This window comes from Agelaius phoeniceus, chromosome 4 (genome assembly GCF_051311805.1).
Source record: "Agelaius phoeniceus isolate bAgePho1 chromosome 4, bAgePho1.hap1, whole genome shotgun sequence".
In the NCBI taxonomy this organism is placed as follows: Eukaryota; Metazoa; Chordata; class Aves; order Passeriformes; family Icteridae; genus Agelaius; species Agelaius phoeniceus.
Genome location: NC_135268.1, coordinates 7,062,532 through 7,086,433, shown reverse-complemented (window position 1 = coordinate 7,086,433; position 23,902 = coordinate 7,062,532). Strand labels below are relative to the sequence as shown.

Below are 23,902 nucleotides of genomic sequence, written 5' to 3'. Positions count from 1 at the left end.
AAAAATAATAAAATCACAGGATTTAATTCTATGAAAGATTCTCTTTAATAAAATATTGCTGGTTTTCTCTTAAGACTGGGTTATTACTTATTCTTTTCATGCAGTTCATTTCAGAAGTTTCAAAGTGTTTGACAATAACAAAAAAATCAATTAAAAACCCAAAGACAACACTGCAGTAACATGAAAAGAAATATAATAAAATTAAATACAAATTTCTAAATTATTCAAATTAAAAGTTTTATAGGTATCTACAGTAATAAAAAAATAATAAAAAGCCTTCAAAGGAAGAAAAAAGGCAACAGAGGGTTTGAAGACTGATATTTAGTTTAATATCTGTAATTAATTTCATAATTTGGCAATACTTGTGCCTCACAGGATAATGGCAGTTGTCTACAGAAATTGCATATGCATTTGCTCAAAACCAGTTTTTCTTTTAACTATCTGTGCACCAATGTACAGCTCCTTATGCTGTATCTACTGAACCCAAAAATATTTTGTGCTTTTTTTGATGCACTTGATCTTTAAATCTCAAGTTAACTTAAACAACCCCAGCATTCAGCAAGCCGAAAATTATTTTTACTTGATAACTGGGGAAACTGAAGGATAGGATTCTTACCTTCAGACATTTCACAGGCTCCTGAGTGAAAATTAGAGTGCCCAAAAGCACAGAGGTGACAAATATGCCCGGTTTGCAGTGATGCATGTGGGAGTTCCAGGGCCTTGCTGTGTCAGCAGCAATCCTGCTGCACTTACTCAGGTATGAACCTGAAAATCTCTGCTGTTGCTGCCTGACTGTGTAAACGTTGGGCTGCATGCTTTAATCCCTGGCTGGGCTGCGGGATTTATTCCCTGACAGCTTATTATGGCACTGTATCTAACACCCCATGTTATGGAGAATTTGATGGCCTTTATTGTGACACAAGCTGGGCATCTCACAGCGCATTTTCCATCACTCCTTCTCATGGCAGCACCCCGGTTTTACGGAGTGAGAACCCATGAACAATGGAATTAGGAGCTGAATGTAAATTCACCTGGATCAAGATGCTGCACTACCCCAGAGATAATGGAGAAATTAGCATAATGAGGCAAACAAATGCTTTAGAGTCATAACTTCCCCTCCAATGCCTCTTGCAACGCTTCCTTTGCTCTGCTGAGTTCTGAAACCATCTCAGGGCTGCTGACAAGCGAGAGATAAAGGAAAAGAATAAAATGCTGTCAACAAATGCTGCCCATTCCTTTTTATGCTCTCCACACACATGATCTGGGCTACAGAAAAGTAGAAACAGTCCTGCTGGGTTGGAGTGAAACAGCTAAATCCTGCCTCCAACTGCAGCCTGTGGCTGATGCTTAGGGGACATGGGAGAAACAAGGCAAGGACAGACTGGTCCTGTTTAGTAAACATCACTGCTTTTGGCAGTCAGAAGTTTAAGGATTTCCTGAACTGCCTATGCACCATTCATCTAGAACCAAGTTCTAAAATTTAATTACAACTTTATGAAAAAATGCATGTTTTAGACCTATTCCTTGAAAAAAGGTGGGTTCTATTCTTCCCCTAAGTAAATTGTTCACAGCCACCTTTGTAATGACGTGTTTTTATTGCTTTCCCTGTGACCCTCTTTCTTGTACATATTGTGTCCCCTGTTTTCTCAGAGGAAATAAATCCTCATATACTTCATAACATCCATCTCTTGTAAATACTTCCATTACTCAAAATGCTCTATCTCACCTTTACACCAGGCATTAATCATCACAGCTGATAATTACTATGATTAACAAACACTGACACTCAAATTTAAAAAAAAAACAAAAACTCTCATTTCATAAGTGCTTAGCTTCCTAAAGGAACTTTCTGTGCATACTGTCAGAAATCCTAGTTCACCATCACTACAGCTATTCCAGTAACTCAGGAGCCAAACCCATTCCTGCTCACAAGAATTTCTCTTTCTGCAGTCATTAAACCATTAAAATTGCCCTTGTCACACCTTTGGTGCAGTGACCTGGCACTTTTTGGATCTCTGCAGTGCAGCCCACTAGGTTACATGTGCATCCCCATTTTGGATGCAGTCCCTTCACCTCTGGATGTTGGGAGTGTTTAATAGCATGGCCAGATGCCACCTGGTGGCCCCGGGGCCAGTGAACGTGGATTTTAAAAAAGCCGACATGGGCCCAACATGGATTTTAAAAAAGCCCAAAAGAACAAGGTTATGCAATGTACAGAACAAGGCATGATTTCCATGTCCACTCCCACTTATTAGGAGAGGTTATATTTGATCAGCACAGGCCCACACAAACAAACCTCCAGATTTTGGGTGTTCTTGAAGATATGGCCCTCTGCAGCCATCTGCAGCAGGCCAAGCACATGCTATTCATAAATGTTTAACATGAAGAGAAAGAACCACTAAGTGAGAGCAGCATTCCTACAGCTCAGTCCACTGCCAGCATCATAGTTTCTTCTCTTTTGTGCTTAAGGTGCCCCACAAATTTTTGGACACAGTTGTTTGGGGTTTTTAAAATTAAAACAATTAAGGTATTTAATCATAGTTTAGAAGCTCTACAGGTAGGATGCTTACTCCTGTACCAAATAATATCTTATTTTTTATTTTAAATTATCATAAAATAATTTTTAATGATATTTTTCTTCCTTCACAGAAAGGAGGTCAGAGATAATATATTTCTTCTACTTTAAAAATTAAAACCTAAAAAAACCAAAACAAGCCAAGTTCTTTCCTACATGTGGTCTTTCCAGGCAGCCCTTTATTAAAGGTGTGCTTTAGCATGGTGTACTTCCTCACATTTTCTTTCTTATTTGGTAAGGCTACCCAGCTGATCATCCATGTTTTCAGCTGTATCCTTAAAGCCACTCAGCATTTCATGCAGCTGAATTGAACTGAGGGCTTGTTGAATAATGAATTCTGCTCTGACTTTGTGAGCCTTCTCATCCAACAATTATAATATTGACGGGTTCCATTTACAAACCTAACCACTTTCTTAGTGAAACACAGGTTTTCATGCAATTTTTATGTATTAGTGTGAACCTTACTTCTACTCTACGTTCATGCTTGCCTTTGTGTTTCTCTCATGCCTGTTGGTTTCTGTAGGCTTTGGCTGCTGCACTGTTCCAGAAAGTTCAAAAAGCTCCAATTTTGCTAAGCTCTGCAGAAAGGTACCTTATTTTCAATTTAACTTTAGGTGACATTCATCTCTCTAACTTTGGATAGCTACAACATAGTCACCTGAGGCTGCATAAGAAGGTCCTGCTATGTTGGTGGACAGAAAAAGGCATTTTATAAGACAGTATACTCCAGACTTGTGAAATCACAAGAACCAGCTAAGATCCAGACTTTTAAACTCTAGCCCTCTAAAATTAGCTGAACTAATTCTAGTTCACTTACCTATTTTTTTTAACGCCACCTTCCTCAAAAGCACACGAGAGCCAATTCTTTGATTGCCCTGAAAAACAATAGCAGAACAACACTTGAAAGCTCAATGTGTTGTATTTTCCCAAGAGATTAGCAGTCCATGAATGCCAACCTGCAAGTGCAAATCATATTCAATTACCATCAATCTAGAGCAGAAAATAAGGACATGATTGTTCACAGAGGTTTAGTGTGTAATTCTGTCTTTTTCAATGATTTCTCCAGAACACACCATGCACCCTATGAAAATCTTCCAGGCACTCAGTTTTTATAGTGTGGTCTAAAGAACAAAATTGTCCTCTTTGATGAGCTGTGATCAAATGCATTGTCAGCCTAAGATGGAATGAATTTGAACCAGCAGCATGGGTTTCCTTGAGCCATGAAAGAGGAAGTGGTAGCAAGAGATAGCAAGGTTTGTTATGTGCTGTGTTCACATTCAATCAATCATGTCCCTGCTCTGTGACTTAATTCATCCTTGTGCAGAGAGAGGATTCATATTTTGTGAAAAAAAACAAAACAAAAAACAGCTGTGAAGTTTTATGGCACAGAATTACACTTTGCTTTCAAACACACAGAAACTTCTGTTTGTTTCACATCTGGAAGTGAAATCAGACTTCAGCCCTTGAGGTCCACGTACATAATTTGAGACTCAGTTTGAAAAGGGCTAGGAAGGTGTGCATTAATATTTAAACTTGTTTTGCATGGCATTTTCTGGGACGTGTTTTCTAATCATTGACATTATCCAAACATGCCACATTTCTTCTTTAGCAAGGTTTTACTGTGGGATTATCTTGATTGATGTGGATAACAGTATTGCTGTGAAGAGATGTTTTTTATGCATGCACTCCAGTTTCTGTTAACAACTGTAAAGATTAGGGGTTTATACAACAGGTATTAACAGACTTTGCCCGTTATTAACAATTTAGGTCAGTATTTTGCTTTTTATTTTATGCATGAAGGTTTTATGATTATGTATTCCAAGCGATTGTGCTTTCTTGTTTGATTTATTGTTGAGCAAGCTTACTTAAGTCCTTGCTCACTTTTTAATATTTGAGGAATTCAAGAAGGCTGCAAGCTCGAGGAGGGTCAATACATTATACCATGCATTTAGGATGAACGTAAAATGTATTTCCATTTTGTTTTGTGTTACTATAAACCTTACCAGTAAAGTCATCAACTTCATTAACATTGTTGTTAAAATGCTGTTCTGTATGACACGTCACCAGGGTCACAACGAGACTGTCACAGCTGAATGAACTGAGCTCTGTTCAAGGCAGTGCCTGGTACTGGGTGAGAGAAGGACAGGAACTGCCACTCAAATACATGATATTACATATAATTCAAAGATTTCAAAAGTCTTCTACCTTGAGTCCCAGCATATAATGTTCCTCCCTTGCTCATCTGCTCTCAAAAACCTCCATTAAGGCTCTAATTTTTATTTTTGTCAAAGAACTCAGAAACCTTTTACATACTTTTCTGAAGGAAAATCTATGCCCCATCTATTCCCTACTATCTGCAGATCTGAAAGTTAAACAGATATTTTTCTTCCTGGTAACAGAAACATCAGGGGGTTAAAATGAAAAAAATTAGAGCAATACCATTGGGCTGAAATACGTGCATTCACTTCAATTCCAAGCCTGGAGCTTCCAAAAAATTTTGCGTTTGCATAATAAAAGGAATGAATGTTCAAATGAGAAATTTTACATATAAATAGGTTTCTTACAAATCACATATGTATATAGCTTTAAAAGCATCCCAGAATCTTGATGGCTGTAAAATGTTTAGTTGTTGACCTCACTTCATTCTTCCTAAGGAGAAACAGATGTATGTAATTGAAATTATATGTGGATTTAAAGTTCTGCCTAATTTATGGATTTTGATACATCTCTTCACTATTATACAACAAAAGAGGATTTCTTTCTTGCATGCTCTTTTTTTTTTTTTTTTGTTTGATTTTTTTTAGTTTTTTCATTTTGATGTACCTGTATATTTTTTGAGGCTTGTCAATGCTATAGGCAAGGGTGCAATTTTGGCACAAATCTTTGCTCTAGGATGTGTATACATTGTGTATTTGGCCCAAACACAGGGTAATGACATCATCTACTCTCTGGACAATTAAAAAACCCAAAAATATAAATTATGTTGCCCTCTACTATTTTTGAGTACTGCAAATCCAGTGAAGATCTCTGTCTCACAAATAGAAGGAAATTAGAAGCTCTTATGAGAAAATAATAAGTATTCCACAGCTAGGGTATATAATCTCAAGTAAAAGGACTAGCAACTGTTCCATGAGGTAAAATCAGTGACATTTTAAATGTTTTTCCTTTTATCAAACAAAAGGTACAGCACCAGCAGCTAACACTGTTTGATGGCATCACACCATGACATCAAGGAGAGCAGGATCTGGCTGACCTGAGCTGCTGTAATTATCTGGCCTCTCTTTTGAAATAACTAGGGTAGGAGGGTCCCCCTAATATTTCTGCAATCATTTCAGAAATATGTTTCCTTTACACAAAACCAGGGGAATAATCTCTGCTGGTGCAGATCCATTCCAGTGCACTCAGTTATAAGCAAAGTGTATAATTTGCTTTTGTTTGGAAATTATTTAAAAGTACAGTTTTCTTTCACGAATTAAAGAACAATTAAGGAAAATACAAACAGCACAGTTCCCTTTAGACTCAGGTGATAAAATTTCTTTTAAAACCATGTGATGTAAACACCTTCCCACAGGATTAAATCTCCTCTGTCACATTAACATTGACCTAAGCTCTGTGAAATGAGTAATTTCAACAGCAAAGCCCTGTTTGGCAATATTACACAATATTTTCTGGAACCCTTCCCTCCAGCCTACTGAGCTGACACCATGACAAGTCTCAGGATCTACTGCATAAGACAAGGTTAAACCTTCAGGAACCTTAATTAGTCTACTGAGCATATGCAAATAAGTTCATAGACAAAGAGAAAAAAAATAATAAAGCCTACCAAGTATAGGAGGGAATATAGTTAGCAGAATAAAGTACATTTCTCAAAAATTTGAGACAGAACTGGAATATCAAATAATTGAACATTTAAGGTAATTTTTAGGCAACGCTATTTACAGTGGGGAAATCACTAAGATTTTGCACGACTCAGACAGACAGTACACTTAAAATATCATTGTATTTTTAAAAAGCCAACCAGCTTTCTTCCACTTTGCTGCTCAAAGAATGAGAGAAATCTAACCCATGTGCCCACAAACACAATTCTGGGGTACAGTCACAAGCTGCTTGGAGTTCTGTTCTGAAACAGATGCCTGAGCTTCTTTTCCCCTGAACCTTCAGGCAGGGAGGAAAAGGAGTTGGGACCCAGAGAGCCAAGCTAGCCCAAAGAGGGAGCCCTTACAAGCTGTCTTGAGTTGGTTTTTACTCACTGCAAGCAGACAGAGCCATCTCAGGACACCGTGCAAAAATCCAGTGCCTGGCTCACACAACGAAGCGCTACCTCCATCATGAGGAGCTGAACATTCCCAGTGATGCTTTTCCCTACACCACTGTCTTCCAAGGCCATTGGTTCTGCAAATTCTGGAGAAATGCAAGCAGATAAATCATTCAAGGTCATGTAAGCAGAGTTCTTCAGCAAGTGTAAGCAAGTGGCTTGTGGCTTCAGGTAAGGGGCTGCCCACCTGAAGAGGATGGGGAAATTATGCTAGAACAGAACCATGAGGTTTAAATTAACTGTCACACAAAGGAAGGCTGTGCAAACTGAGTGAAATGTCAATCCTAAGCAGCACAGCTCCAAAGCTATTTAAAAATACCATCCCAGGCACCAGGAGTGCCTGGAAAATGGTGAGAGGGGGACTCAAAAGGAGACTGAAATCATGACAGCTTGTCCACTGACTTGAAATCATGATGCCAGACCAGGCAGGTAAGATTTTGCACTAACTTGTCTCAACAAAAGTAATGGATGAATTAAATTAAATTTATTAAAAACACAGAAAGAACAAAGTACAACCAATTGTCTTTACTTATGAAATTTAGATTCAAGAATATTTTCTGGAGCTAAGTCTCACCGTTTTTTGTGAGAGTAATAATTTCAGGGACATACTATGTCATCTTACTGCATTTAAAAGGAAAATATCTTCTGGATGCGTAAATGTAGTAGAGAATTTTGCAAGAATTAAAATATCACCATGCTAAACTTATAACAAGGCAAGATAATGCCATTCTCATGACCAAGAAAAGTTTCACCATACATTTCAGATATATTAAACTCTCAGACTGGAAGCTATATGTCTTCTCCTTTCCAAACTCAAGCAAATAGAAAATCAAGGCAAGTCCACACTGAGTAGCTCCCACCAAATAATACAAAAGAAACAAGATTCCCAATGATTAGGTTATACAATCACTAAAATTTTCCATTTGAACAGACCTCTAAGACTGAGTCCAGCTGTTAGCTCAGCACTGTGAAGCACTGCCACTAATCCATGTCCCCAAGTGCCACATCTACATGTCTTTTCAAAGTCTACAGGGGTGGTGACTCAACCACTTCTTTCGGCAGCTTGTTCTGATGTCTGACAAGCCTTTCAGTGAGGGCATTTTTATGATTATCCAATCTAAACCACTCCAGTGCAGCACAAGGCTGTTTCAGCTCATTGCATAAATTGTCACCTGGGAGAAGACACCAACCTCCACCTCACCACAATCTCCTTTCAGGTAGTTCTAGACAGTGATCTGCTCATGCCAAAGTGGCTACTTCTTATTTCCCCCATAATATTTTAACCATTTTTACTTTCACAATATTTTGCCCAAAAGGAGCTTTCTTGCTTTGCAGACCAACAATTAAAACATGATGCCAGAGGCTCAGATCCAAATCCAATCTCTCTCTGAACCAAATCAAGAAAAATGAAGAACTGTGGGCTAATGCCCCCTCAGTCTAACATTTCTCTCCTATTGAGCACTTGGATTCATTAATACAGGAACCTGGGAATCCCCAAAATGTTCTTAACAGCAGACTGTAGAGTTACTTTTTGTGCTGCTGACCAAAAGACATTCAATACAAAGCAGAGATGTTCCAACAGAAAGGTACAACATTCTCTAGTAGCATAGAACTCCACATTACCAGCTAGGTAATTTTCTTTCAAGTTAACTGGGAGGGAAATACATCTCCTTAAAATCAGTAGAGATTTGGACTGCTTCTCGTCCAGTATACAAAAGAAAACTGCAGCACCCATATATTGCCCTAAAATCTAGCTTTTGCTTTTATCTAAAATGTCTGGTGTCACAGACATCTCTTATGAAAAATCTTTTCTTTAGGATTTTTCCTCTTGAGAAGCTGAGAGGCTTCAGGAACGAAATGTAAACAATGGTTATCTGCTGCTGTGGAATGCAACAGGTGGATCTGTGATTGGCTCATGTTGGATGTTTCTAATTAATGACCAATCACAGTCAGCTGGCTCAGACAGAGTCCTAGCCACAAGCTCTTGTTATCATTCTTTCTTATTATATTCTTAGCTAGCCTTCTGATGAAATTTTTTCTTCTATTCTTTTAGTATAGTTTTAATATAATATACATCATAGAATAATAAATCAAGCCTTCTGAAACATGGAGTCAGGTCCTCATCTCTTCCCTCATCCTACGACCCCTGTGAACACCGTCAAAGTCTGGGAATTAATTTATCTTTTGTTTGAAAAAAGCATCTTGCTTTGATAAGCTGGGAAAAAGAAGTGGGGAGGAGTAAAGAGAGGTCTGTTTCTTGTCAGCTGGAACCATTTTAATTTATTTATTTTCATGTCAGTCAGTGAACTGACAAATCAATTTCTTGTTTAGCCCAAGTGCAAATCTCCTGCCCTGGAGTCAAAGCGAGTTGCACATATGTAGGCAACATTTGGATTTTGCTTTCTGAGCACACCCCTCTGAGCTGCAGAACACCAACTTCAGGCTCCACAGGCTCCATGTCAGCCAGTGCCAATGGGTAAACTAATAGGGAGAAGCTTCCTAGAGAGTAAGAGATCACAGTTTCTCTGCAAAATGCAGGTAAAAGATAAGGAAGCTTAATTTCTTTAATTCTTTAAATGGAATAAATTGGAGGAAAATATATTCTATTTTTATTTTGTGACCAGTGTCACAAAGCATTGTATCACTACACATGTATTCCAACAACAAAGCAAATGTATCCATGAAGAAACACCTACTTTGCACTATTTTATAAATTCACCTGACTTTCTAATTCAGTAATTGTACAGCAACTAGCAGGAGCAAGCTGTGCAATACAGAAGTAGAATTGTGGAATTTTCTGCAACCTAAAGCAAAACATAAATACCTGGAGCAGATTTACTATTTGCTGTTACCAGCCTGCACCTACAAAACATTATGGCTAGGTACCTTTCTGATAATAAGCAGGAACAATTTTCTGCTTGCCATTTAAATCCTGTGTCAGTAACTGGCCAAAACTGACATTCCTGTTTCTGCAGAAGACATGAATGGTTTCTGGATTAACCTTCTGTGAACACATCATGTTCAGTAAGAGGAAGCAGGAAGAGCAGCAAAGCAGCTCCTATCCACAGGGATACCACAAGGAGGTGGTGTGTACTGTGGCAGATCAGTTTGGATCTCTGGAAGGCTTTTGGAAAACCACTGATGCGCATTCTTGGAAAGCAGCGCTTGAAATCGCCCCTAAAGCAACACAGCGCATGCAGAACAAAAACCTCCCCGTGGCTGTGCAGACAGCTTCCCCCACTGCTGATGTGGCTCTATGAAGACAAGTTTGTTTTGCATCTGACCCCACAGACGGGGGGTGCTCCCAGATTTTCACCTCCCTGCAGCCTCTGCCTCCGCTCTGGCCCGGAGCGGTTTGGGAACCCAGTGGCCAAATGTAATTGCTGGGACTGATGTGTAAAGCTGTTGTAGAGTGTGCCTTCAGGAATCAAAAACACAGAAAGAACAAATCTGTTTATCTAGCCTGATAGCATCTATAGAATTCACCTAAAATCTGAGAAATCCTGCATCAAACCAAAATATGCCGCTTCAATTGCTGTTTATTTTAGGAGGATGTGCAGGTGCAATTTAGGGTTCCAACAAGAAATAACCACCACATTTGAAGAAACATTGTTTCAATGACAAATTAAGCTCATTAATAACACATATCTTGTTTTTACCTGAATTTGTTCTCCCAAATGTGAAATTGACCCATTGCATTTACAATGTACTTGAATATTGTCCATTCTTTTATTTTAACTAAAAGTCAAATTACATAGATTAAAATAAATAAATCAGAATATTACTCCTTCTATTTGGAACCAGCTGTGTGCTTCACAGTTCCTGTGAAACCACCTGACTTTAAAACCACCTGGTTTTAAATGTGACATTTTATTAGCATTTAATCTGGCATTAGAAAAAGTATTCTCTTCTATCTGCAGAAGAATTTTAAAACACCAGGAAGAAAACTCTTCTCAGCACGAAATCAAAAATGACCCAGCCACAGAGTATGAAATCTGCACCTCAGTGTAAGTTTAATTTCTCAGAAACTGGGGAGGTATGAACATGATTTGGGGGTGTGGGCAGGGGTGCATTCAGCAGCTCTATCATGAATAATCTCATTATTGATGGAAGATAATGGAAACGCAAACTGAAACCTGGCACTGTCACTATGACCACTCTGCTCTCTGTGGTTTTCCCTTGGGCCCTTCATGCATTTGGCACCCCCCAGAGCCCCAGCACTCCCTCACCTTCCCCCTGCACCATCTTCCAATTCTCCCTCTTCCTCTACTCACCCTGCTCTTTCCCTTGATGATCTCCCCTTGCCTTGTGATGACTGAAAAATCCTCCCCAAAAAATTCCATTAAAACGTTTTCAAAACTCTGTAAGCTCTGAAAAGGACCTCTCCCATGATGAAAAGAAAAGTAACAACAAAAATCAAAGCCCACATGTTCTGGTATAATAACTGCAGTCACTCCATTTATCATTCCTTTTCTTTCCATCTCCTTCTTCATACTCTTTTTTCACTTTTTTGGATATGATTAATTTGTCTTCATACAGCATGGGGGCAGTTCTAAAAATGTGTGAAACAAAATTTTCAATATCAATAAATATACTGATTAAATGTATTAGCAAGGATATTATATAAAACACATCTTTTGACTTTTACCTCCATCCTGTAAGTATCCTAATACTAGAAAAAAATAATCTCTTGAAAAATTCAAGATGCCAGACTGAATGAATAACTCCACAAAGGTTTTAAATCAATGTATTTAATTCAAATTCAGGGTTTAATTTTACGGTAAATTTAAATTCTATCGTAAAGAATGTTAAACTCTATACCTCTTTTTTCGCCTCATGCTTCTATCAGTAATAAAAATCTGTTTTTCACAACAAGTAATTATGAACAAATCCTATTCATTGAAAAGATTCTATCTGTGAAGGAAAAAAAAAATGTTCACCAAAGGAAAAAAAAAACAAAACCCTCATCGTATTTAGTAAAAGACACAAAGCAATCAAGGTCCTCAGATGACATTCCTGTACTTAGAACTTCTTCAAGTTACAACAATCTCCTATGCTATCCAAATAACTAAATAACCACACTTGGAGAATCTTTTGGCATAGATATATAAAAAATGAAAGAACAGACCAAAAAATTCCTTTCACCCTGCCTGGTTGGTACCAGGCAGTCTCAGAGCTAGAGCAGGTACTGGAGCTGAGTGGCTGGAGCACCTGGCAGCGTGGAACCCAGGGATGGTGCTCCAGCCTTCTGTGCAGCTACTGCTGGAGCTCCAGCAATCAGATAAAGTCAGCAGGAAACCCATCAGATGGGCAGTTCACAGCAAAACCCCAGAGGGCTGCAAGAATGGAAAGGCAGCAGGGGAGGAGAGCAAACAAGAGATGCTGAAACCGCAAACAACCAGAACAAACAGTGGCAACAGGGAAGAGCAGTTTAAGAAACAAACATAAAACTGGACCACACAACACTTTATTAGCAAGACAAAGCACAGAGAGCTCCAGGCAGGCTGAGAAGCAAGCAGGACTTAGTGAATGATTTGAAACACTCTGTTCCAGAATGAAATTAATTCAGCAAATAAAAATTATCTTTTGGAAGGAGACTTTTTTTCTTCTTTAGTACCTATTTCATATTTGTCCTAATGCTATCTGATAGAGATTGAAAATTCTGAAAATCATTCTGAGAATGTGACAGAATGATAAGTCAGCTGGTGAGCCAAACTGTTCACCGAAGAACCATTTGAGATTATTAATAAGAAGCATCCAGAATAGAAGTGTGACTTCACAAAAACCTCTGTCTTAAGTAAGAAGTGACCAATATTACCTCTTTGAAAATAAAGGAGAGGTTGTCCTTGTTCTTTTTAATTAAGCTGCAGGATGAGATACCTCTTATTTGACCCTATAAAACAGCTCATAAACAGTCAGAACCATCTTCCAGGCTGATTGAACTATTTCCTGTGGTCAGAGAAACTCAACCCCATATTCCTATCTTTAAAGAGGTGGGTTACCATACCCATTAGGATGTTCCCATCTCCTCATGGAGGCTATGAAGTTACAGAGGACAATGCTAAACTGGAGAGTTCTACAGCACATGAACCACCTTAGCTGGGAAGAGAACTTGAAATCACTGTGTCAAAAGCTGACATTAGAGCTGAGTCTGTCCTTAGCATGGAAACTGGAGCCCTCAGGTGAATACTAACCACTAAGCCTCATGTTCACATGTATCTTCTCTCTGGCTCACTGAATCATAAATTATTTTCTGCCTAAAATAACCAAGGTCAAGGAAAGTCCTTGTACATGAGAAGAGATTCTGAACCGGTTCAGACCTCAATTATTGTGGGCGAATTCTTTAACTGTGAACGAGTAAACACACAGAGAGACTTTTGTACCAGCAGCCCTCCAGCTCTGTGCTAAATAAACTATTCCATGCAATAAACTATTTCTTGGATGGGGGAATGTGGTGGTGTTCACAGGGGTCACAGGATGAGGGAAGAGATGAGAATGTGACTCCATGTTTCTGAAGGCTGATTTATTATTTTATGATATATATTATATTAAAACTATACTAGAAGAATAGAAGAAAGGATTTCATCAGAAGGCTAGCAAGGAAAAATAGTGGAATGGAATGATAACAAAGGCTTGTGACTCTCAGACTGTCCAAGCCAGCTGACTGTGATTGGCCATTAATTAGAAACAGCCACATGAGACCAATCACAGATCCACCTGTTGCATTCCACAGCAGCAGATAATCAATGTTTACATTTCATTTCTGAGGCCTCTCAGCTTCTCAGGAGAAAAAATCCTAAGGAAAGGATTTTTCATAACATGTGTCTGTCACAGGGGAAGGGGGACAGGTCTGTTTGGTTTTTAAAAATTTACCTCTATTCTTGAGGCGAGTCACGTAGAGCATGAGGTGAGGGCACGGTGCTCTGTTTCTTCCTGTTCCCTTTCCATCTCCTCCATGAAGTACAAGACAGATGGATACTTCATTCTGTGCACACATGAACAGCCAGGCCCCCCCTCTTCTGCAAGGAGTGAAGAAACAGAGGGACAGCCAACAGTGAAGAAACAGAGGGACAGCCAAAACAAGGAGGAGCTGGTGCTGTCCTTTAACTTGAGACTTGGCATTTTCTCCCTCCCTCTCTGGACAGAGAAGTTTTTATGATGGCAGAGTCTGACCAGGTTATCTGGGACCTGAAAGACACACTTCCCACATGGCACAACTTCACCAGGACCTCCTCACCTTCCATGGAATTGTTACATCTCATTTGTAGGTTCTACCACCATTGGCAAGATAGGAAGGTTCAATAAGGAGGTCTCTAATCAGGTGCAAACCTGATCACATTGTTCCAAGTTCAGCGTGTATGTTAATCGGGATTTGTGTCTTTCCTCAAAGCTTTTCTGGCACCTGTAGGAGAATAGGAATTGTTGAGAACAGAAAGTGAATATCACTTCTGCATATTCCAAGACAAGCAGTGACCTGTGGGAATTCAAGAGAGCTGCCACGCAGCCTGATGGTTCTTTGAGGAAGAATGACTGAAAAAATTCCCAGATTCTGCAATTAGCCCTGTTATAGTGACTGGTAAGCCTGCTTCTTTCTGCATTTCTGCATATGCTCATGCAATACAAAGATTCCACTCTCTGCCTCAAAAAAAATTGCCTGTTAGTACTGGTTACTCACTAACAAACAACCAAGATATGTGATTAAAAAGAATTTCATTGTGGCATCAACTCTCTTTAAAAGGAAAAGGAGGGGTGGGCAGAGGAAGAGAGGGAGAGAGAGATGCTTTAAGTTCAGAAGCAAAACACTGTTATTATTCTGAAGCAGGAATGACATCCTTGCATTAGCACAGCATGAAATCATGGTAGCAATTTTCATGCTGTATTATTTTGTTTTTGTCAGGTCACTGATTTTCAATTTCATCAATACTATATAAAACTATGGAAGATAATATAATGACAAGCATCCACTCAAGAGTCCAATACCAAAGCAAGAACCTGTGGCTTTTTTCGTGAATTTAAACCAACCAATCCACACACAGAAAATATGTGTCATTTTTGTCCCCAAATAACATAAATATACCAGACCCAGAGGTTACAAAAAAGACAATATACCAAAGTAAACCTGTTGCAATACTAATTGTATGTTACTATGGTTTACAGGTTCATCTTTACCTTCCTCTAACATGCAAAATAGACAAAGTACAAAGCAAAAAGGCTTTGTTTCCACTGACCTAAACCATATTCTTGAGCTTTTCCCAAGCACTATTCATTTAAAGTAAAATTACCACTTAAATCACCCCAGATTTGGCTCACTGATTCCCACCACTGTCACCATGATAGTTTATGAAAAATCCCTTTGCCAGGATTTTTCTCCTGGGAAGCTGAGAAGCCTCAGAACAGAAATGTAAACAATAATTATCTGATTGCTTGGAATGTGGTTTGGAGGTTGCTCACCAACAGGTGCGTCTTTGATTGGTTCCATGTGAATTGTTTTTACTTAATGACCAATCCCAGTCCAGCTGTGTCGGGCTCTGTGAGTCTCAAAGGTTTTTATTATTCATTCTTGTCTAGCCTTCTGATGTCTCCTTTCTCTTCCTTTAGAATAGTTTTAGTATATGATATGATATGATATGATAATGTAACATTACATAACATTACATAACATAACATAACATGTAAAATAATAAATCAGCTTTCTGAGAACTTGGAGTCAGATTCCCATCTCTCACCTCATCCTGGGACCCCCAACACCACAACACACCACCCAGCTGTCCTTCTGTGTTTTGGCTGTGTCATTACACCTGATCTGAGGTCTCCTAAACCACAAGTTATGGCAAGATACAGAAATTAGAGTGAGACACAAGCTATTTTCGAAGCAAGCCCGCCAAGCCCCCACCCATGAGGATGTCACTCCAGGGAGAAAAGCTCACAGAACTGCATTTGGGTAGCAGACAAGTCCTTAGAGATCCACCTCTCAATTTGGAAGCATTTATGAGGTACTTTTCCTAGAGAAGGGAGAAAAAAACCCAAGGAGCTATCCTATATAAAACACACAAACAGGCTTGTGGTTTAGCATCTTGGCCATGAAGTATGTCAGTATCTGCTTTTTTAATTCACAGCTGTTCCACCAGGCTCCAAACCCCTGAACACCTTATCTGAGCATCTTTAGAAAGCCTCAACCCAAGAAACCCTCCTTCCTCTGAAGGAGGCACCAAACTTTCAGTTTTCCCCTCAGGCATACACCTCAGCAAGATCAGAGATGATTTTCCAAGGAGATATGAGCAACTTCTTTCCTCAGAGGAGACTGGAAGCCCCTAAATGCTTTCCCCAGTGGAGGAAAAGGGCAGCAGGGAGATGGACACACCCAGTGCTACTCCCTTTATAGTCCACTTTTACCCATTTCAGGCACTTCCCTCACTGACCCCGAGTCCTACCTGCTGCTCTCATTCCCCAGGACTCTTCTGAAGCACTGAAGAAATCCAAGTATTTTGGCTGGAAGGGACATAATGCTCAGCCCTATTCTGGATGGGTGAGGAATGAGCCATCCCATAGTTACCACAGCCTCCTGTGAGGGCAGCAGCACCACAAGAGTTGAAACATGATCAATTGCTGTGATATCCTCCACTGTCCTACAAATAATGGTAGCCATATCTTTCCCCTATTAAAATGCTGTGGGAGTAAATTAGACATTCCATGATTTTTTTTTTTTTTAATAAAACTGGATCCTTCCCATCGCTATTTGAAAATAATTAGTCCTTCTTCAACGCTGAATGATTAAAATGTAACTAACACCACACTTCTTTCACATGATCAATGTTGGTACAATGAATAGTGCATGAATTAATAATGCCTAGGCACTTTTTCTAATTGTTTCCTAATGTTCTGTTATTATATATTCATTTGATATTCACTGCAATGCTAGTCATCACCATTTTTTAATTTCTTCCCAAAAAATCACACAACTTGCCTTTGCTTTCTGCAAAAGAATTAAAAAGAATGAAGAGCAGTCACCTAAATTCTGTCAGGTGAGGTCCCAAAAAAGACAAACAAAACCAAAAAAAAAAAAACCCAAAACCAAAAAAACTCCACATCATTTGCAATGAATTATTTTCCAAGTGTGTAAGTCCCTAGAAGGTGGAATTTTTCTAGCTTCTATGGTGTCCAAATTTTCCAGGTGGCATCAGATTTCTCATTATGAGCTGCCTTTCTTTGTCTGCTTTCAGGCTGTGAAGTATGAAGAGAAAATCAGGTTAGATTGTTCATGGAATTACCACCTTGTCTTTAAACAAAACAAAATATTCTAATAACACATATTAGTGAGCCAGACACTTAGGAGGAAAAAATTAAAAGCATTGTGTGGAAACACATTCTTTAAAAGCAGGGCACTTTTATGTGATATAAGTAACAAATGTGATATCCAGAGGAGTGTGTACAGTACTTGTTTTGTTTGTTATTAGGCTTTGCTAGCCTTGATCATATCTCCCAGCACAAAATCTACTAAGACAGATCACTCAAGACAATACCACAGAGTATTTTCCACCACAGAGTATTTTCTCTAACACAAATAAAACATCCACCTTTTGTGGAAAAGCTCAAAAAAATACAAAATACAAAATGGAATGACTCCAGGCTTTGTTTTGTGCTGCTGTCCATATCTTCAAAATACCTTATCAAATAAAATGAAAAAAAAGTGCTTACATCAATATTTTATTGAAATTCTTTCAGAGAAGACTTACATGCATTATATTTTCAAGATGAGATGCAGACTATTTTACTTGCAGCAGAGAGCAATATATTGGATGATAGCTGACATTTGACTCCCAGGGTTTTTCTTTTATGAATCAAAATTCATTTATGGATAGTAAAGTAGAAGAGTGTGGCTAAGAAATCAATAAAAATGTTCTGTATTCTAGTTATGGAACATAGAGATAACCTTAAATCAACATTAAAGATGCTGGCCTGTGTAAACATTGACAAAGCCAAAGGAATTATTTTAAATAATAGACTTCAACAAGCAGGTATCAACAAGCTCTGTTAGTGGAGATTGCTGCCATCATTTATGATGGTTCTAATTTATTCAGCATGTGAAAATGATCAGTGGCATGCAGATGATGATCTAATTTAGACAAAAAAATTCAAACCATATGACAATGTTCATCTTTCCTCTAACAGCTCTAAAATTAAAAAAAAATCCTTTAAATACATAACATTTATTTACTGGCTCAGCCCAGCTCCATGCCAGTTGCCAAAGTCAGTTTTGTTTTTATTTTCCTTATTGGCAATGAGCACACTGAAATTACACAACTGAACACACATAGCCCATGCATTAATAAATGCATGAATCAGCAAAGCCCATAAAATGAGTAGAACAAAGACCTCACATTTCCTGGCTGTCCAAAGCATGGCTGCTGTTGGAAAGTACTGTTTGTGTTCAAAGAACAAAACACCACAACAGCAGAGAGGGATGAGGATGTGAGCTCTGCACACACACAAATAAACCCATCTCCCCAGCCTGGAAAGAGAACTGACCCAACTGACCCAAGCAGAAGGGCAAAACAGAAGAAGGGGGTGAAATAATTTCTACAAACAGGCCCAACTGAAACAAAGAATCAATATCAACAGAAACTCTTGTGACCATGTTCACAGGGGTCTCAGGTTGAGGGAAGAGATGAGGATCTGACTCCATGTTTCAGAAGGCTTGATTTATTATTTTATGATATAAATAACATTAAAACTATACTAAAAGAATAGAAGAAAGGATTTCATCACAAGGCTAGCTAAGAATAGAATAGCAAAGAATGATAACAAAGGCTTGTGGCTCAGACTCTCTGTCCGAGCCAGCTGGGCTGTGATTGGCCATTAATTAGAAACATCCAACATAGGCCAATCACAGATCCACCTGTTGCATTCCACAGCAGCAGAAAATCAGTGTTTACATTTTGTTCCTGAGGCCTCTCAGCTTCTCAGGAGGAAAAATCCTAAGGAAAGGATTTTTCATAAAAGATGTCTGTGACAAACTCTGGTAAAGAACGAGACACATTCCAAACCTATTTTACATCAAATACTAATTCTAGGAAGACATATTCTTCAACTTTGGGTTTGAAACACTCTGCTTCTGAAAAACAGGAGCCTAAGCTAACTTTTTAAGCATTAAATAAAATCAATAGCAAAAAAAAATTCCTATTTGCATTTTGTTTTACTTCAAGGATTTGATTTTTTTAAAACTTTTGCCTGTTTGATCACCAACATATAAATTTTTCCTCATTCAACAGGCTATTTTGAAATAGCCTGTTGAAATGGAGCCCATGTTTGAAATGGAGCTGTTCTTGAGACCTCTCAGGTAGAGCTTTAGAACATCCAGTTAATTTTCAGTTTATTCAGAAACAGTTCCATTCTATTACTCTAAATGATGATGTGTACTGCAAAGAAAGCCATAAGGAATACCTACAAGTATACAGCTCATGACTGCAGCACATATCTTATTTATTGAGTCTTCCAATGGTTGTTAGCACATATTGCTAACAAGGCACCAGAACCTACACTTCTGAGAATAAAGGATTTCAGTAAAAAAGGCGTATCTATCTCTCAGATATATATATATAAAAAAGGACCTAAATATGCAACTTTAATGTACCCCAAAGACAAAACCTAGAATCAAAGGAAAAAAAAAATCCCAAAATGTCTTTCTATTTTATGTTTTAAGCAATAGACCTGAATTTTCTACATTTAACAATATTAGCAATACTGTATATTCAAAATGTCAGAAAATGTTTGCCAGCAGGATCAACACAATGAGAATGAGGAATAAAACATGTCCAGGCAAAAAGAAAGTGCTTTCTCTCCCCTTAGTCTGAGGTTTTACTAGGAAATCAAAATATGCTTATTACTCTCTATTGGGAAATGCATATCAATTTCACCTTTATTTTATGAATATTTACTTAGCTGAATACCTAGTGCTGCTAATCCATATTTTATGAATATGCGTACACACACACAAAAGCTACATGGAAATTGTTTTCTTTATAACATAAAAGAACTTTTTCTCTTGGTGAGCATTTATTATTTTGATCAGGGAGAAGAGATAAGCCCTGTCATCAGCCCAAAATATATATCTGAATCTTGAGAAGTTTTTAAGACTATTTCCAAGCCACGGATTTTTTTTTTTTTTGTTTTCATATGGTACCTTTTGAGGCGGAAAAGGAGACACTTTTTCCTTCTCTCTTTTATTTTGTCCTTTATTATGCCCTTACCTATGTTATCTTTAGTGAATAGTAATACATTTCATAAAGATAACCTAATTATTTTCAGGACAATAAGCAGCAAAAAGCCTCAGTGGCTGAGGATAAAAATGCTTACCTTTTCACCACCCCCATCATGTGATATTTTTATATCAGCTATTTTCCTTTGCAAGGGTGCAGAGAGAAGCATCAGAAGCATTTTCTGCTCACATAGGAGAGAATAACACAATATATGTGTTTCAGAAACCATTTCTCAGGATCTTTCAATTCCATTTATTTCAAATAGCACTGCCTCAAGAGTAATAAATATACAACTGCCTGGGGACAAAACAAAGTGTTTAATCTTGATGCAAGAGGTTGCACAGTTGTTAAACAAGAGAACCTCAGAATTTGTTTCTATTAGACAGAAGAAGTGAAGAATTTTATTCAGGATACTTTCTGCCAACAAAAGGAACTAAGGAACGTAGGTAGATTTTAGCAGTAAAGACATTAAATAAATGTATCATGCATGAGGATTTTTGTATGCTGACCTTAAAGCTGCCTCTTTAACTCAGCAGGAGGCAGATCAGACAGGGAAAATCAGCAAATTTTGTAATGGAGCTGTGTGTAGACACTAATGTTTACATCCCTGTTGACTCTGGTTCAGGAAAACATGAACATTAGTACTTCCTTTACAAAAGTCTCATTACTAACCCACTGCAGTGCATCACCACTGTAAGCACCTATATATGCTCTTGCTTTGTTCAGCTCAAAAAACTATTCTGGCATTAAAATTGTTGCTCAGGCCTGACTTATTTGTATTTATGTATTCAGGAATACCCTAAAGTCAGTAATTTTTTTCAGCGGTATTACAGTGATTTAACCAAATTATATCCCTGTCCTTCCTCTAAAGTGAGATTTTTAGTTTAAAAAAGGAGAAGCAGTCTCATAAGACAGGAGAAACACCCACACTTTCACTTGAAAGGTGTCTTTAAAAGTGCCAGTGTTTTGTCTAGTCATCTCAGCATACAACCTGTGTCCCAATGAACTACTTATAAATTAACCACAGATAGCTAAGGCATTAAGGGAGGTTAAAATGCAATACCATTTTTTAGTTTGGATGAAGCAGCTCCAGTGTGTAGAAGTATTAATTTATAAATTATTATATTTTATATAATATATAAATTTATATTATATAATTATATAATATTATCATGTAATTAAATACATAATATATAATATATGATCATATATAATAAATATATTATATACATTATATAATATATATAATTATAGACATTATATATAATTATATAATAGATGATATATAATTATATGATCTATATTATATTATATATATTATATTATATGAATTATATAATATATAGATATATATATAACATATTTATATATATAATATGTATTTATACATTATATAATTTATTTTTAATTATATAGAAATATTAATTTCCGGTTTCAACCATGCTTTTCCTAATTCACTGCTTTAGCTGACGGTAACCCCACAATTTAGCATGGCAAGACATTAGTGTCCAAGCCTGCCAGAAATTATGCTCTGTAAGATCCTGCACAACACCACTGCTCAATCAGACATCCATGAGCCACCAAATTGGAAACCCAGGTTCCTTCCAAGAATACAAAGATGACAGCAACTAATTCATCAGGAAAAATTTGGATTGGAGAAGCCCAAAAAATTTATTTCAAAGTGACAAAGTTGATCACAAAAAGATAAATTTAATTTTGGAGCTCTCTTTTTACAAATAAATACCTTTTTTTTTTTCCTTAACAAGGATGTCTAATTGCAGGTTTTAGGCAAAAAAAGCTAAAAAGGAAAATGGATTAATGATGACACTCCTCAAATAAGAGTTATCTTCAATGTGATGCTTTCATCTCAGCCATAAAACATGGTAAAAGACCATGATGAGACCATAAGACGAGACAACAGGGCAGCTAAATTCATTGAAAGACAAATTAATGAACGGCATCAATGATGTAAGCTTACAGAATCCATGCAAGCTTACAAGTAATTGAGACCAAAAGCTAAAAGTTCAGCAGGCAAAGATGAAAAAAAAGCTCACAAGCCTTTCTCCTTAAAGAAGACAATGTAATCCACAACATAAGAAGACAATGTAATCCACAACAACTGAATACCAAAATAAAGGTTCAGCACTCCTCACCTCTCACAGACAGAGATTTTGTCTGAATGTTGCTATGCACTGGCCTGTGAGTAAGAGAATCAAAGCTGCTTCTCCTTCACATGAACTACAGCCCAAGCACCAAGTTGGGAGTTCATTGGTGGGAAGACTCTGTTTTTGTTCTAAGTTTTCCTAAGTTGTAATTATTTGTGTCTTCTCCTAAAAACAAAAAAACAAACAAATAAAGAAAAAAGAAATTTTTTTGCATTAGCAAAACCAGATTTGAAAATATAGTATTTGAAAGTGCAATTTTGGGGAGAACAACAAAGTTAAAATTAAAAATTACTTCAACAAACTAAAAAGGTTTTCTTTTTTTTTTTTTTTTAGAAAATACATATATATGTACATAAATATAAAATTATATTCATATACAGAAGAGAAAAAAAAAATCATTAAGTTGTTTTTTTCTTGGACCAAAACAGACAAGACAAAAAGAAGGGTCCAAGGTGGACTATAAACAACCTTTAGACTAAGAGCAAATTGTAGACTGTGAAAGTAGCATGATTCAATTAAAAAAAACCCTGCAGCCCAAGGTACGCTTCTTACAGGTGATATCACAGTACCAATTTCTGGTGGTAGTGCAAAAGAAAATGAGAAGAGAGATCTGCAGTAATAACTTGGATATGTGCACACCCTCAAACAAAATACAGCTGCACTACACTGCACAACTGCTAGAACATCATTCTGAATTGGTACAAACACAAATCCAGAATTATCCTCAGTTTTTCCAGGCATGGCAATCTCAGCATCATCTTTTTGCAAAGATAATTTAAAATGCCCACCGAGCACTGAATTGCTAGAATAAATGTTGATATTGCGCTAAATCTTCATCAGCAGGGAGATAAACTTTTATTGCATCTCCTACATTTTCGATGTAAGTAAAGCAAAAGGACATCTGGATAGAGGGATGCACGTGGACTTTAATTCCCCAAAACTGTGCAGCAGCAGGACTGGCACAGCTCCAAAGTAAGAGATTTCTCACAGCTGCACAGAGACCATGCTGCATCACTGTCAGAGGGAAACACAAGGCACTATGTGTAAAATTCAACCAGTTTTAGGGGTGCTGTTGACCTGTCATGTTAGATTGATGATTGACATGCAGCTTAATCCCTAACTAATCAGACTCCCACCTTGCTTGCCTGTTGGTCTCATCTAAAATCACAGCAAACTGGGCAATGAGGCAGAGAAACCAGTGCTGGAAATGACCTCTAGCCTGGCCTTAATGGGGTGTGTCTTGCCAGGTTCAGTTCCACCTTTGTCCTGGCTTTCCTCACCCCCTCCCTGTCCTGTACTTCATCTCTATACTCTTTCCAGGTCACCTATGCCAGCCTCAACTCTTTCTTTATTCAGAATTTTCTCCTTCCCCTTCAGTTTGACCAGCCTGTCAAACTGAAGCCCCCAAAACTGGGCCATGCCAATGTTTCACATTCCTTGACCAGTTTCTTGCTCTGTTGTATTTGTGGGGTGCCCCATGGCAGGAAGGAATGATGAATCTGACTCCATCTTCTCAGAAGGCTAATTTATTATTTTATGATACTATATTATATTAAAGAATACTGGACTAAACTATACTAAAAAATATAGA

The 23,902-nt window shown here is 37.8% G+C and overlaps 1 long non-coding RNA gene across 1 annotated transcript in view; it reads right to left on the bottom strand.

The window, feature by feature from the left end:
- Positions 1-23,902, bottom strand: part of LOC143693913 (uncharacterized) — a 68,251-nt gene that overhangs the window by 567 nt on the left and 43,782 nt on the right. The window contains exons 4-7 of the long non-coding RNA XR_013181921.1: positions 22,300-22,476; positions 20,244-20,327; positions 6,826-6,976; positions 3,393-3,450 (exon numbers count right to left, since the gene is read on the bottom strand). This is a non-coding gene — a long non-coding RNA (uncharacterized LOC143693913). The remainder of the gene's footprint in view (positions 1-3,392; positions 3,451-6,825; positions 6,977-20,243; positions 20,328-22,299; positions 22,477-23,902) is intronic.